Source organism: Heptranchias perlo, chromosome 42 (genome assembly GCF_035084215.1).
Source record: "Heptranchias perlo isolate sHepPer1 chromosome 42, sHepPer1.hap1, whole genome shotgun sequence".
In the NCBI taxonomy this organism is placed as follows: Eukaryota; Metazoa; Chordata; class Chondrichthyes; order Hexanchiformes; family Hexanchidae; genus Heptranchias; species Heptranchias perlo.
The window spans coordinates 12,139,322-12,154,032 of NC_090366.1; positions in this window are offsets into that span (position 1 = coordinate 12,139,322).

The following is a 14,711-nucleotide window of genomic DNA, read 5'->3' on the forward strand; positions in this document are numbered from 1 at the left end:
TTGGTGACGCTGAAAAGTGTTTCGGATTCTTTCTTGTGGGTTTATGAAGTCACCAGGACTCCTTAACTCAACGACTGTCTTTGTTCCAACACCCTCCATTATCACATTCTAACCTTCTGTAACAGCCGTACGATTTCAGCCCTTTTGTTTATGAACTTATATCGTGTTTGCATTAGGGAGGGGGGAGCAAAGTCAGCCAGGATTTCCAGCCCTGATCGCTATCCTGTGGCACCCAGCCCCCCCGCCCCCCGCACTCCCCTTACTGGAAGTTGGCAGATGACAGGGAGCAGAGAATTGGGTTCAGCTGTGATTCACCCCGTGTGGGAATAGCCTGCCAATACTCGCAACCTGGGCTCAAAAACGGCCACTCGGGCAAGGCAGAGCAGGCTCCCAGTAGCTGTGGAACTGCACCCCGGCCTGTATCAGCGCCTTCAGGAGAGAAACGGCCGAGATAAGAGGCAGGTCAACAAACACACTCTGCCAATGCTTCTGTTACTGACTACAATTATATAGGCAGCCATGGCTCAGTGGGTGGCACTCTCTATCTCTGAGTCGCGAAGGTCATGGGTTCAAGCCCCCACTCCAGAAACTTGGTCACAAAATCTAGGCTCACACTCCCAGTTCCAGTACTGAAGGATGCTGCCTTTCGGATGAGGCATTAAGCCGATGCCCCATCTACCCTCTCAGGTGGACGTAAAAGATTCCACGGCCACTATTTTGAAGATGAGCAGGGGGAGTTCTCCCCGGTGTCCTGGGGCCAATATTTATCCCTCAACCAACATGACTAAAACTGATTATCTGGTCTTTACCATATTGCTGTTTGTGGGAGCTTGCTGTGCGCAAATTGGCTGCTACGTTTCTGTACATTATAACAGTAACTACACTTTAATGGTACTTCATTGGCAATGAAGCGCTTTGGGACGTCCCGAGGACGTGAAAATATATCAATGCAAATCTTTTTTTTTGCGCTCTGGTTTCCCTTCACTGCAAAGGCAAACCATGCCGGTGTTCCATCCAGGGTCGGCAGAGTGTGACGAGTCGTGAGAGCAAGTCTGTATCCATCCCCTGGTTTGCTGCACCCGCCCATCTCAATAATAAAGCATTTCACCATAGAATTACATCGAGTCCACAGCACAGAAACAGGCCATTTGCCCTTCTGGTCTATGCCGGTGTTTATGCTCCACACGAGCCTCCTCCCTCCCCTCTTCATCTCACCCTATCCCCATATCCTTCTATTCCTTTCTCCCTCATGTGTTTATCCAGCTTCCCCTTAAATCCATCTAAACTATTCCCCTCAACTACTCCTTGTGGTAGCTCCTTCTCACCACTCTCTGGGTAAAGAGGTTTCTCCAGAGTTCCCTATTGGATTTATTAGTGACTATCTTATATTTATGGCCCCCTAGTTCTGGTCTCCCGGCCAAGTGGAAACATCTTCTCTATGTCTACCCTATCAAAACCTTTCATAATCTTAAAGACCTCTATCAGGTCACCCCTCAGCCTTCTCTTTTCTAGAGGAAAGAGCCCCAGACGGTTCAGCCTTTCCTGATAAGGATATTCTCTCAGTCCTGGTATCATCCTTGTGAATCTTTTTTGACCCTTCCCCAGTGCCTCCATATCCTTTTTATAATCTGGAGACCAGAACTGTTCACAGTGCTCCAAGTGTGGTCTATCCAAGTTCTATACAAGTTTAACTGCTTTTCAATTCTTTATCTCTAGAAATGAACCCCAATGCTTGGTTTGCTTTTTTTCTTTTAAATGGCCATGTGAATTACTCACAGGATTAGGATACATTTGTCACACTGGCATGTCTGCCACTGACAAGTCTTCTTGTGCCCCTTCAAAGGCACGCTGATGCCATGGTTGCGACAGCGGGCACAAGTCGGGGAGCGTGTGGTCACCATCCGATACGCCATACCTGAAGGGAGGGGAGAGGCAAAGTTACCCACAGTCCTTAATTCACCCCCGCCCGCAGTGGATTCTGGCCAAGGGGCGCTGGTTAACTTGTCAGCTTCCATTGCCTTCTGGACCACCTGTGAAACAAGTGAGGAGAGTTACAGGGAAAGGACTGCACACCACACCCATTCATTCCTCGAAACAGGCCCCGATTAACCTATCACTCGTCGGAACTCATTAACTCCAGGACCACTAACCAGAGCAAAAGTAATCTTAAAAAATTCTAAATAACATAGGAACAGGAAGAGGCCATTCAGCCCCTCGAGTCCCTTCCACCATTCAATTAGATCATGGCTGATCTGTATCTCAACTCCATCTACCCACCTTGGTTCTGTGACCCTTAATACCCTTGCCTAACAAAAATCCATTAATCTCAGTTTTGAGATTTTCAATTGACCCCCAGCCTCAACAGCTTTTTGGGGGAGAGAGTTCCAGTTTTCCACTCCCCTTTGTGTGAGGAAGTGCTTCCCGACATCACCCCTGAATGGCCCAGCTCTAATTTTAAAGTTATGCCTCCTTGTTCTCCTCCAACAGAGGAAATAGTTTCTCTCTATCTACCCTATCGAATCCTTTAATCATCTTAAACCCCTCAATTAGATCAGCCCTTAATCTTCTATACTCGAGGGAATACAAGCCTAGTCTGTGCAACCTGTCATCGTAATTTAACCCTTTTAGCCCCAGTATCGTTCTGGTGAATCTGCGCTGCACCCCCTCCAAGGCCAATATATCCTTCCTGAGGTGCGGTGCCCAGAACTGAATGCAGATGGGATCTAACCAGAGTTCTGTACAGCTGTAACATAACTTCCACCCCTTTGTATTCCATAAATAAATATGAAGGAATAACATGCCCTGCATACGTTACAGGGAACAACAGACGCAGTGTAGATTAGAGAGAACAGATGGTGTATACATTAAAGAGAATAGTAGACCCCATATACTATGAGGACTGAGCATAAAACCAGAAAAATCAGTCCTTACGTTTATTATGGGGACTAGCGGCCTGTGCGTATATTGTAAAGATATAATAAAGAGGGCGCAGAGATTCACCAGAACTGTACCAGGGATGCAGGACTTTAGTTACGTGGAGAGACTGGAGAAGCTAGGGTTGTTCTCCATAAGAGCAGAGAAGGGAGATTTAATCGATGTGTTCAAAATTATGAGGGGTTTTGATAGAATAAATAAGGAGAAACTGTTTCCAGTGGCAGGAGGGTCGATAACCAGAGGACACAGATTTAAAATAATTGGCAAAAGATCCAGGGGGGGGAAGAGGAGAATTTTTTTTACGCAGCGAGTTGTTCTGATCTGGAATGCGCTGCCTGAAAGGGCGGTGGAAGCAGATTCAATAATAACTTTCAAAAGGGGAATTGGATAAATACTTAAAAAGGAAACATTTGCAGGTCTATGGGGAAAGTGTACGGGAATGAGACTAATTGGATAGCTTTTTCAAAGAACCGGCACAGGCACGGTGGGCCAAATGGCCTCCTTCTGTGCTGTAGGATTCCATAAAGAAATAAAGAAAAAGATATGGATAAGGAGGTGATCCTTGAAGTGGTTCAGAAAGAGATGAGCAATATTATGATGGATAAAAGGAAGATTTTAGATAAGTCAGTTAGGCTATAGGAAGACAAAGTGCCAGAGCCTGATGGGACACATCCTAGGATCATAAGTGAAGATGAGGGAGGATATTACTGACACCATAGAAATTATTGAGCGTGGAACAGTGCTGAAGGACTGGAGAGTAGCCAATGTAATAACCATTTTCAATAAGGGAGACGGAGCTGAACCAGGTAATTACAGGCCAGTTAGTTTATCATCTGTGGTGGGGAAAGTTTAAAAGTTTTTTAATTATCAATAACAATTTGCATTTATATAGCACCCTTATCGTCCCAAGGTGCTTCACAGGAGCAATTATCAAACCAAATTTAACACTGAGCCACATAAGGAGATATTAGGACAGGTGACCAAAAGCTTGGTCCAAGAGGTAGGTTTTAAGGAGGTATCTAGATAAAGGGAAAATAGTCAGAGGCAGCCAGCATGGGATTTTAAAAGGGATAATCGTGCTTGACAAACCTCATGGAATTCTCTGAGGTGGCAGCAGACATGGTGGATGGGGGAAATTAAGTGGATGTAGTGTACATGGACTTTAGGAAAGCCTTTGACAAGGTACCACACAGGAGATTATTAGAGATTAAGGGGTGTGGAATTAGGGGGAGGATACCAAACGGGATTAAAAATTGGTTAGAAGGGGGAAAGAGAACAGGAGCTAAGGGAGTTTTTCCACCATGGTCAGAAGTGGGCAGTTTTGTTCACTGCGCATATTAATGACTTCGATATAGGCTTAGAGGGGTGGTGTCAAAATTTGCAGATACCGAAATAGGAAGTATAGCTAATCCTTCCTACATTACAAGTGACTACACTTCGAATGTACTTCATTGGCTGTAAAGCGCTTTGGGACGTCCCGAGGTCGTGAAAGGCGCTATATAAATGCAACTTCTTTCTTTCTTCTTTGGAAGACCAAAGGAAGCTGAAGGTGGATGTTGATAAGACGGAGGGGGAAATGCACTAAAAAAAGTGGCAGATGGAATTCAATGTTAGAGTGGGGCGATACATTTGGTTAAAAAAAAGATTACAGCAGAAATTATACTGTGAATGGATGTAGGCTCAGTACTGTGGAAGGGTAGAGGGATTTGGGAGTACAGGATCGCAGGTCATCAAAGGCAGCACCTCAGCGTGATAAGGACATAACAAAAACCAATGGAATTCTAGGTTTTATCACAAGTAGTAGAGAATAAAAACCAAGAAATAATGATGAGCCAATATAAAATCTTAATAAAACCTTAGTTAGAGTATTGTGTACAGTTGTGGGCTCCACGCTATAGTAAGGATATCGAGGCTTTAGAAAGGGTACAATACAGATTTACTAGGATGCTGCCTGGTGTGAGGAAAGGCTTGAAAAATTGGGCCTTTTTTCGTTGGAACAATGCAAATTACAGGGCAATACGTTGGAAACGTTTAGAATTATGAAAAAATGGGAGAAGCAAACAGTTCCCAATAGCGGAGGGGTCTAGAATAAGGGGGCCATTGATACAAGATTAAATGTAAGCGATTTAGAAGAAATAATTTCTTCACACAGAGAGTTGTGAGGCTGTGGAATTCATTTCCAGCATTGGTGGTTGAGGTAGAAACTACGTCAACATTCAAGATTAGATTGGAGAGGCGGATGAAGGAAAAGGTGATAAAGGGTTTTGGGTAATATGACTAGGGCTATTTGCTCACATGAATGGTAAATGCTGACATGGACTGGTTAGGCTGTGTTTCCAGGTTGTTGCTTCTATGTGTATGTTATAGAGAATAGCAGTCCACGTGTATATTATAGAGATTTGTAAACAATTTTACAACACCAAGTTATAGTCCAGCAATTTTATTTTAAATTCACAAGCTTTCGGAGATTTTCTCCTTCCTCAGGTAAATGTTTCAAGATCTCCTTGAAGCCTACGCATTTATACATATTGAATAATACATGGTGTTTACAGACTGCCCCTGCAACTGCCCGTTGCCAAGGCAATCACCGTGTTCAGACAGAGAGGTGTCATCTGCAGAACCCCCGAATACACATTCAACAAAAAAACAAACAGGGAAAAAAAACAGAGAAAAAAAACACAGAGAGAGGCAGAAACATCCGGAAGGCAGAGAGAGCCAGCAAATGACCCATTATATTAAAAACAGATAACATTTGTTCGCTGGTGGGGTAACGTGTAGCGTGACATGAACCCAAGATCCCGGTTGAGGCCGTCCTCATGGGTGCGGAACTTGGCTATCAATTTCTGCTCGACGATTTTGCGTTGTCGTGTGTCTCGAAGGCCGCCTTGGAGTACGCTTACCCGAAGGTCGGTGGATGAATGTCCATGACTGCTGAAGTGTTCCCCGACTGGGAGGGAACCCTCCTGTTTGGCGATTGTTGCGCGGTGTCCGTTCATCCGTTGTCGCAGCGTCTGCATGGTCTCGCCAATGTACCATGCTCTGGGGCATCCTTTCCTGCAACGTATGAGGTAGACAACGTTGGCCGAGTCACAGGAGTATGAACCATGCACCTGGTGGGTGGTGTCATCTCGTGTGATGGTGGTATCTGTGTCGATGATCTGGCATGTCTTGCAGAGGTTACCGTGGCAGGGTTGTGTGGCGTCGTGGACGCTGTTCTCTTGAAAGCTGGGTAGTTTGCTGCGAACGATGGTCTGTTTGAGGTTGGGTGGCTGTTTAAAGGCGAGTAGTGGAGGTGTGGGGATGGCCATAGCGAGGTGTTTGTCCTCATTGATGACATGTTGAAGGCTGCGGAGAACATGGCGTAGTTTCTCCGCTCCGGGGAAGTACTGGACGACAAAGGGTACTCTGTTGGTTGCGTCCCGTGTTAGTCTCCTGAGGAGGTCTATGCGATTTTTTGCTGTGGCCCGTCGGAACTGTCGATCGATGAGTCGAGCGTCATATCCCGTTCTTACTAGGGCGTCTTTCAGCGTCTGTAGGTGTCCATCGCGTTCCTCCTCGTCTGAGCAGACCCTGTGTATTCGCAGGGCCTGTCCATAGGGGATGGCCTCTTTGACGTGGTTAGGGTGGAAGCTGGAAAAGTGGAGCATCGTGAGGTTGTCCGTGGGCTTGCGGTAGAGTGAGGTGCTGAGGTGCCCGTCTTTGATGGAGATTCGTGTGTCCAAGAAAGAAACTGATTCTGAGGAGTAGTCCATGGTGAGCTTGATGGTGGGATGGAATTTGTTGATGTTATCGTGTAGTCTCTTTAGTGATTCCTTGCCGTGGGTCCATAGAAAGAAAATGTCGTCGATGTATCTGGTGTATAGTGTTGGTTGGAGGTCTTGTGCAGTGAAGAAGTCCTGCTCGAACTTGTGCATGAAAATGTTGGCGTATTGGGGTGCGAATTTGGTCCCCATGGCTGTTCCGTGTGTTTGGGTAAAGAACTGGTTATCGAAGGTGAAGACATTGTGATCCAGGATGAAGCGGATGAGTTGTAGGATGGCTTCCGGAGATTGGCTGTTGTTGGTGTTGAGTATTGATGCTGTCGCAGCGATGCCGTCATCGTGGGGGATACTGGTGTATAGTGCCGAGACGTCCATCGTGGTGAGAAGTGTTCCTGGTTCAACTGGTCCGTGGGTACTGAGTTTTTGTAGGAAGTCTGTAGTGTCGCGACAGAAGCTGGGGGTTCCCTGTACGATGGGTTTCAGGATGCCCTCGATGTATCCAGAGAGGTTCTCACACAGGGTTCCGTTGCCTGATACGATGGGACGTCCGGGTGTGTTGGCTTTGTGTATCTTTTGTTTATATACGCTGCCTACATGAAAACCAAGAGCAGGAAGCTTGAGAAACTCGGCATCACCACCAGCAACGACCAAGCTTCCCCTGGTACCACGGTTGCAACCACAGGGAAGTCTATTGTCAATTTATCCGACCACACCCTTCAACCAGACGAAATCGAAGTTCTCAGCCGAGGGCTCAATTTCTGCCCCACTACCAAAATGGACCCCACTAGTCTCGCGGCGGACACAGAGGAATTCATCAGGAGAATGAGGCTCCGGGAATTCTACCACAAACCCCAAGATTTCAGCAGCGAACCCAATGAGACAATCGACGATCCGGAACAGCAGACAGAGGGATCCGCGGTACAGCAACCGAAGAGGAAAGAGTCAAACTGGACTCCTCCGGAGGGTCGCTGCCCTCAGCTGGACATGTATGCTCAAGCTGTCAGGAAATGCGTCAATGCCAGATTCATCAGCCGCACTCAGAAGACAGTCCAGAATGTCACCCGAGCACAACGCAACGCCATCAACGCTCTCAAGACCAACCGCAACATCGTCATCAAACCAGCGGACAAAGGAGGAGCCATAGTCATACAGAACAGAACAGACTATTGCAAAGAAGAATACCGACAACTGGACAACCAGGAACACTACAGACGGTTACCCGCAGATCCGACCAAAGAACACACCCACCAGCTCAACAAACTGATCAAGACCTTCGATCCAGACCTTCAAAGCATCCTACGCATTCTCATCCCACGTAATCCCCGCGTGGGAGACTTCTACTGCCTCCCAAAGATACACAAAGCCAACACACCCGGACGTCCCATCGTATCAGGCAACGGAACCCTGTGTGAGAACCTCTCTGGATACATCGAGGGCATCCTGAAACCCATCGTACAGGGAACCCCCAGCTTCTGTCGCGACACTACAGACTTCCTACAAAAACTCAGTACCCACGGACCAGTTGAACCAGGAACACTTCTCACCACGATGGACGTCTCGGCACTATACACCAGTATCCCCCACGATGACGGCATCGCTGCGACAGCATCAATACTCAACACCAACAACAGCCAATCTCCGGAAGCCATCCTACAACTCATCCGCTTCATCCTGGATCACAATGTCTTCACCTTCGATAACCAGTTCTTTACCCAAACACACGGAACAGCCATGGGGACCAAATTCGCACCCCAATACGCCAACATTTTCATGCACAAGTTCGAGCAGGACTTCTTCACTGCACAAGACCTCCAACCAACACTATACACCAGATACATCGACGACATTTTCTTTCTATGGACCCACGGCAAGGAATCACTAAAGAGACTACACGATAACATCAACAAGTTCCATCCCACCATCAAGCTCACCATGGACTACTCCTCAGAATCAGTTTCTTTCTTGGACACACGAATCTCCATCAAAGACGGGCACCTCAGCACCTCACTCTACCGCAAGCCCACGGACAACCTCACGATGCTCCACTTTTCCAGCTTCCACCCTAACCACGTCAAAGAGGCCATCCCCTATGGACAGGCCCTGCGAATACACAGGGTCTGCTCAGACGAGGAGGAACGCGATGGACACCTACAGACGCTGAAAGACGCCCTAGTAAGAACGGGATATGACGCTCGACTCATCGATCGACAGTTCCGACGGGCCACAGCAAAAAATCGCATAGACCTCCTCAGGAGACTAACACGGGACGCAACCAACAGAGTACCCTTTGTCGTCCAGTACTTCCCCGGAGCGGAGAAACTACGCCATGTTCTCCGCAGCCTTCAACATGTCATCAATGAGGACAAACACCTCGCTATGGCCATCCCCACACCTCCACTACTCGCCTTTAAACAGCCACCCAACCTCAAACAGACCATCGTTCGCAGCAAACTACCCAGCTTTCAAGAGAACAGCGTCCACGACGCCACACAACCCTGCCACGGTAACCTCTGCAAGACATGCCAGATCATCGACACAGATACCACCATCACACGAGATGACACCACCCACCAGGTGCATGGTTCATACTCCTGTGACTCGGCCAACGTTGTCTACCTCATACGTTGCAGGAAAGGATGCCCCAGAGCATGGTACATTGGCGAGACCATGCAGACGCTGCGACAACGGATGAACGGACACCGCGCAACAATCGCCAAACAGGAGGGTTCCCTCCCAGTCGGGGAACACTTCAGCAGTCATGGACATTCATCCACCGACCTTCGGGTAAGCGTACTCCAAGGCGGCCTTCGAGACACACGACAACGCAAAATCGTCGAGCAGAAATTGATAGCCAAGTTCCGCACCCATGAGGACGGCCTCAACCGGGATCTTGGGTTCATGTCACGCTACACGTTACCCCACCAGCGAACAAATGTTATCTGTTTTTAATATAATGGGTCATTTGCTGGCTCTCTCTGCCTTCCGGATGTTTCTGCCTCTCTCTGTGTTTTTTTTCTCTGTTTTTTTTCCCTGTTTGTTTTTTTGTTGAATGTGTATTCGGGGGTTCTGCAGATGACACCTCTCTGTCTGAACACGGTGATTGCCTTGGCAACGGGCAGTTGCAGGGGCAGTCTGTAAACACCATGTATTATTCAATATGTATAAATGCGTAGGCTTCAAGGAGATCTTGAAACATTTACCTGAGGAAGGAGAAAATCTCCGAAAGCTTGTGAATTTAAAATAAAATTGCTGGACTATAACTTGGTGTTGTAAAATTGTTTACAATTGTCAACCCCAGTCCATCACCGGCATCTCCACATCATCACCGGCATCTCCACATTATAGAGATTAGCAGCCCCTGTGTATATTTGAGTGATTAGCAGCCCCTGTGCACATTACAGAAAATAGCAGCTCCTGTGTATATTATAGTGAACAGCAGCCCCTGGTTATATTATAGGGGATAGCAGCCCATGTGTAATTACAGAGAATAGTGTCCCCTGTGTTTATTATAGGGAATGTAACACACTCCAGCACCTGTGAGGCATCCTGAATAAAACATACTCCAGCACCTCTGAGGTACCCTGTATATAACACACTCCAGCACCTCTGAACCATCCTGCATATAACACACTCCAGCACCTCTGAGGTATCCTGTATATAACACACTCCAGCACCTCTGAGGTATCCTGTATATAACACACTCCAGCACCTCTGAACCATCCTGCATATAACACATTCCAGCACCTCTGAGGTATCCTGTATATAACACACTCCAGCACCTGTGAGGTATCCTGTATATAACATACTCCAGCACCTGTGAGGTACCCTGTATATAACACACTCCAGCACCTCTGAGCCATCCTGCATATAACACACTCCAGCACCTCTGAGGTATCCTGTATATAACATACTCCAGCACCTCTGAGGTACCCTGTATATAACACACTCCAGCACCTCTGAGGTACCCTGTATATAACACACTCCAGCACCTCTGAGCCATCCTGCATATAACACACTCCAGCACCTGTGAGGTACCCTGTATATAACATACTCCAGCACCTGTGAAGTATCCTGCATGTAACATACTCCAGCACCTGTGAAATTACTTGTAACACAATCCAGCATCTGTGAGGTACCCTGTATGTAACACACTCCAGCACCTGTGAGGTATCCTGTATATAACACACTCCAGCACCTGTGAGGTATCCTGTATATAACACACTCCAGCACCTGTGAGGTATCCTGTATATAACACACTCCAGCACCTGTGAGGTATCCTGTATATAACACACTCCAGTACCTGTGAGGTACCCTGTATATAACACACTCCAGTACCTGTGAGGTATCCTGAATAAAACATACTCCAGCACCTGTGAGGTATCCTGTATATAACACATTCCAGCACCTGTGAGGTACCCTGTATATAACACACTCCAGCACCTGTGAGGTATCCTGTATATAACACACTCCAGTACCTGTGAGGTACCCTGTATATAACACACTCCAGTACCTGTGAGGTATCCTGAATAAAACATACTCCAGCACCTGTGAGGTACCCTGTATATAACACACACCAGCACCTGTGTGGCATCCTGTATATAACACACTCCAGCACCTGTGTGGTATCCTGTATATAACACACTCCAGCACCTGTGAGGTACCCTGTATATAACATACTCCAGCACCTATGAGGTATCCTGTATATAACACACTCCAGCACCTGTGTGGCATCCTGTATATAACACACTCCAGCACCTGTGAGGTATCCTGTATATAACACACTCCAGCACCTGTGTGGCATCCTGTATATAACACACTCCAGCACCTGTGTGGTATCGTGTATATAACACACTCCTGCACCTGTGTGGCATCCTGTATATAACACACTCCAGCACCTGTGAGGTACCCTGTATATAACACACTCCTGCACCTGTGTGGCATCCTGTATATAACACACTCCAGCACCTGTGTGGCATCCTGTATATAACACACTCCAGCACCTGTGTGGCATCCTGTATATAACACACTCCAGCACCTGTGAGGTACCCTGTATATAACACACTCCTGCACCTGTGTGGTATCCTGTATATAACACACTCCAGCACCTGTGTGGCATCCTGTATAATACACACTCCAGCACCTGTGAGGTATCCTGTATATAACACACTCCTGCACCTGTGTGGTATCCTGTATATAACACACTCCAGCACCTGTGAGGTATCCAGTATATAACACACTCCAGCACCTGTGAGGTATCCAGTATATAACACACTCCAGCACCTGTGAGGTATCCAGTATATAACACACTCCAGCACCTGTGAGGTATCCTGTATATAACACACTCCAGCACCTGTGAGGTACCCTGTATATAACACACTCCAGCACCTGTGAGGTATCCAGTATATAACACACTCCAGCACCTGTGAGGTATCCTGTATATAACACACTCCTGCACCTGTGTGGTATCCTGTATATAACACACTCCAGCACCTGTGAGGTATCCAGTATATAACACACTCCAGCACCTGTGAGGTATCCTGTATATAACACACTCCAGCACCTCTGAGGTATCCTGTATATAACACACTGCAACACCTGTGTGGTATCCTGTATATAACACACTCCTGCACCTGTGAGGTACCCTGTATATAACACACTCCTGCACCTGTAAGGTATCCTGTATATAACACACTCCAGCACCTGTGAGGTATCCTGTATATAACACACTCCTGCACCTGTGAGGTATCCTGTATATAACACACTCCTGCACCTGTGAGGTATCCTGTATATAACACACTCCAGCACCTGTGAGGTATCCTGTATATAACAAACTCCAGCACCTGTGAGGTATCCTGTATATAACACACTCCTGCACCTGTGAGGTATCCTGTATATAACACACTCCAGCACCTGTGAGGTACCCTGTATATAACACACTCCAGCACCTGTGAGGTATCCTGTATATAATACACTCCAGCACCTGTGAGGTATCCTGTATATAACACACTCCAGCACCTGTGAGGTATCCTGTATATAACACACTCCAGCACCTGTGAGGTATCCTGTATATAACACACTCCAGCCCCTGTGAGATATCCTGTATATAACACACTCCAGCACCTGTGAGGTATCCTGTATATAACACACTCCAACTCAGTGAGGGATCCTCTATTTTTTGTCTTTATTAGTGTATTAATTTGAAACCCATATTTCTACAAACAGCACCAGATACTGAAAAAAAGTGTCTCACAGAAACATTTTAGCTCAGAAACCAGGCAGTTCAACTAAGCAAGCTGCACAAGCAATAAATTAATAATATTGCGGCTAGTTCTTGAGGGACAACAAGGAGTTCATTATGTTGATTGTTTAAATTTGCTGAGCTATCCCCTTTAATCGTAAACATGTTATGACATTATCATAGAATGCTTAATGATCTATTTTAATGATGGTAATTGCCACCTTTTCTATATCGGTCCTATTTCTTACAACTTCAAAATAATCGGAATCATAATTCTGTACGTTGTGTAATAATTACAATAAGTTTCTTGCCCTGAATAGAAAAAATAGTCCACGATTTCCACTAGCGGATGGGTCGGTAACCAGGGGTCACAGATTTAAGATAACTGGCAAAAGAACCAGAGGAGAGATGAGAATTCTTTTTACGCAGCGAGTTGTTCTGATCTGGAATGCGCTGCCTGAATGGGCGGTGGGAGCAGATTCAATAATAACTTTCAAAAGGGAATTGGATAAATGAAAAGAAAAAAAATTGCAGGGCTATGGGGAAAGAGCAGGGGGAATGGGATTAATTGGATAGCTCTTCCAAAGAGCCAGCACAGGCACAATGGGCTGAATGGCCTCCTTCTATGCTGTATGATTGTATGATACTTTGAATTTTAAACCAAATATAAATATATTTTCATGAAGAAATATCTCAAAATTGGGTCAATAGGTCTGTGCCTGAAAATAAGTTATTTTGTCTTGCAATTTATATGAATTATGTAACAGAGAAGGATATTAATTACAGATATTACAGGCATATCTATCGATAATACCTGCCTTCGACAGCACCTCCCAAACCCGCGACCTCTACAACCTATAAGGACAAGGGCAGCAGGTACATGGGAACAACACCACCTGCATGTTCCCCTCCAAGTCACACACCATCCCGACTTGTTCCTTCATCGTCGCTGGGTCAAAATCCTGGTACTCCCTTCCTAACAGCACTGTGGGAGAACCTTCACCACACGGACTGCAGCGGTTCAAGAAGGCAGCTCACCACCACCTTCTCAAAGGCAATTAGGGATGGGCAATAAATGCTGGCCTTGCTAGCGTCGCCCACATCCCATGAACAAATAAAAAAAACATTAAAATTCTTTGTGCACTTCTTGTCAACTTATTCCACTATAAATTCCGATGTCCACATTTATAATGGTAACAGCCTATGTAAACATGTAAACTTGTCATGCTGTAATTACACCCTCCCACCAGTGGTTGCACTGTAGTGCCTCCGTTTTGCATCTCCCAGCTCCTCAGCCTATATGGCAGAGAAAGTCGGAGGCTTCAGCCAATTCTGTTTCTCAAATTATTATTTAATTATAAATAATAATATAAAATTTATGAATTTTATAAAAATAATGTCTGATTTTAAAATGGGGACTGAATGTCAATGCGTCCCAATCCAATTATCAGTCGTTCCTCCCTGTATGCTTCGTCACAGATGGACTATTGTATATACATAGAATACTAAAACTGTACAAATTATTTCTTCTGGTCTTTACAACTTCTTCGAAAACCGATTTAAATTTACCTCAACAACAACAAAAAAATCACACAAGTTATGAAATTATTTAGCATTTCCCAGTGACAAGACTGAAAATCACTGTATCTGTTTTTTGCGGTGACCAAACCTTTTCGAAAAAAAATCATTTCAAGTAATTCACCGTTAAAAAATTGACTGAAACCTCTGTAACAAACGATTTTGCGTATCATTTAACCCAAAAAATTAAATTCTGTTGC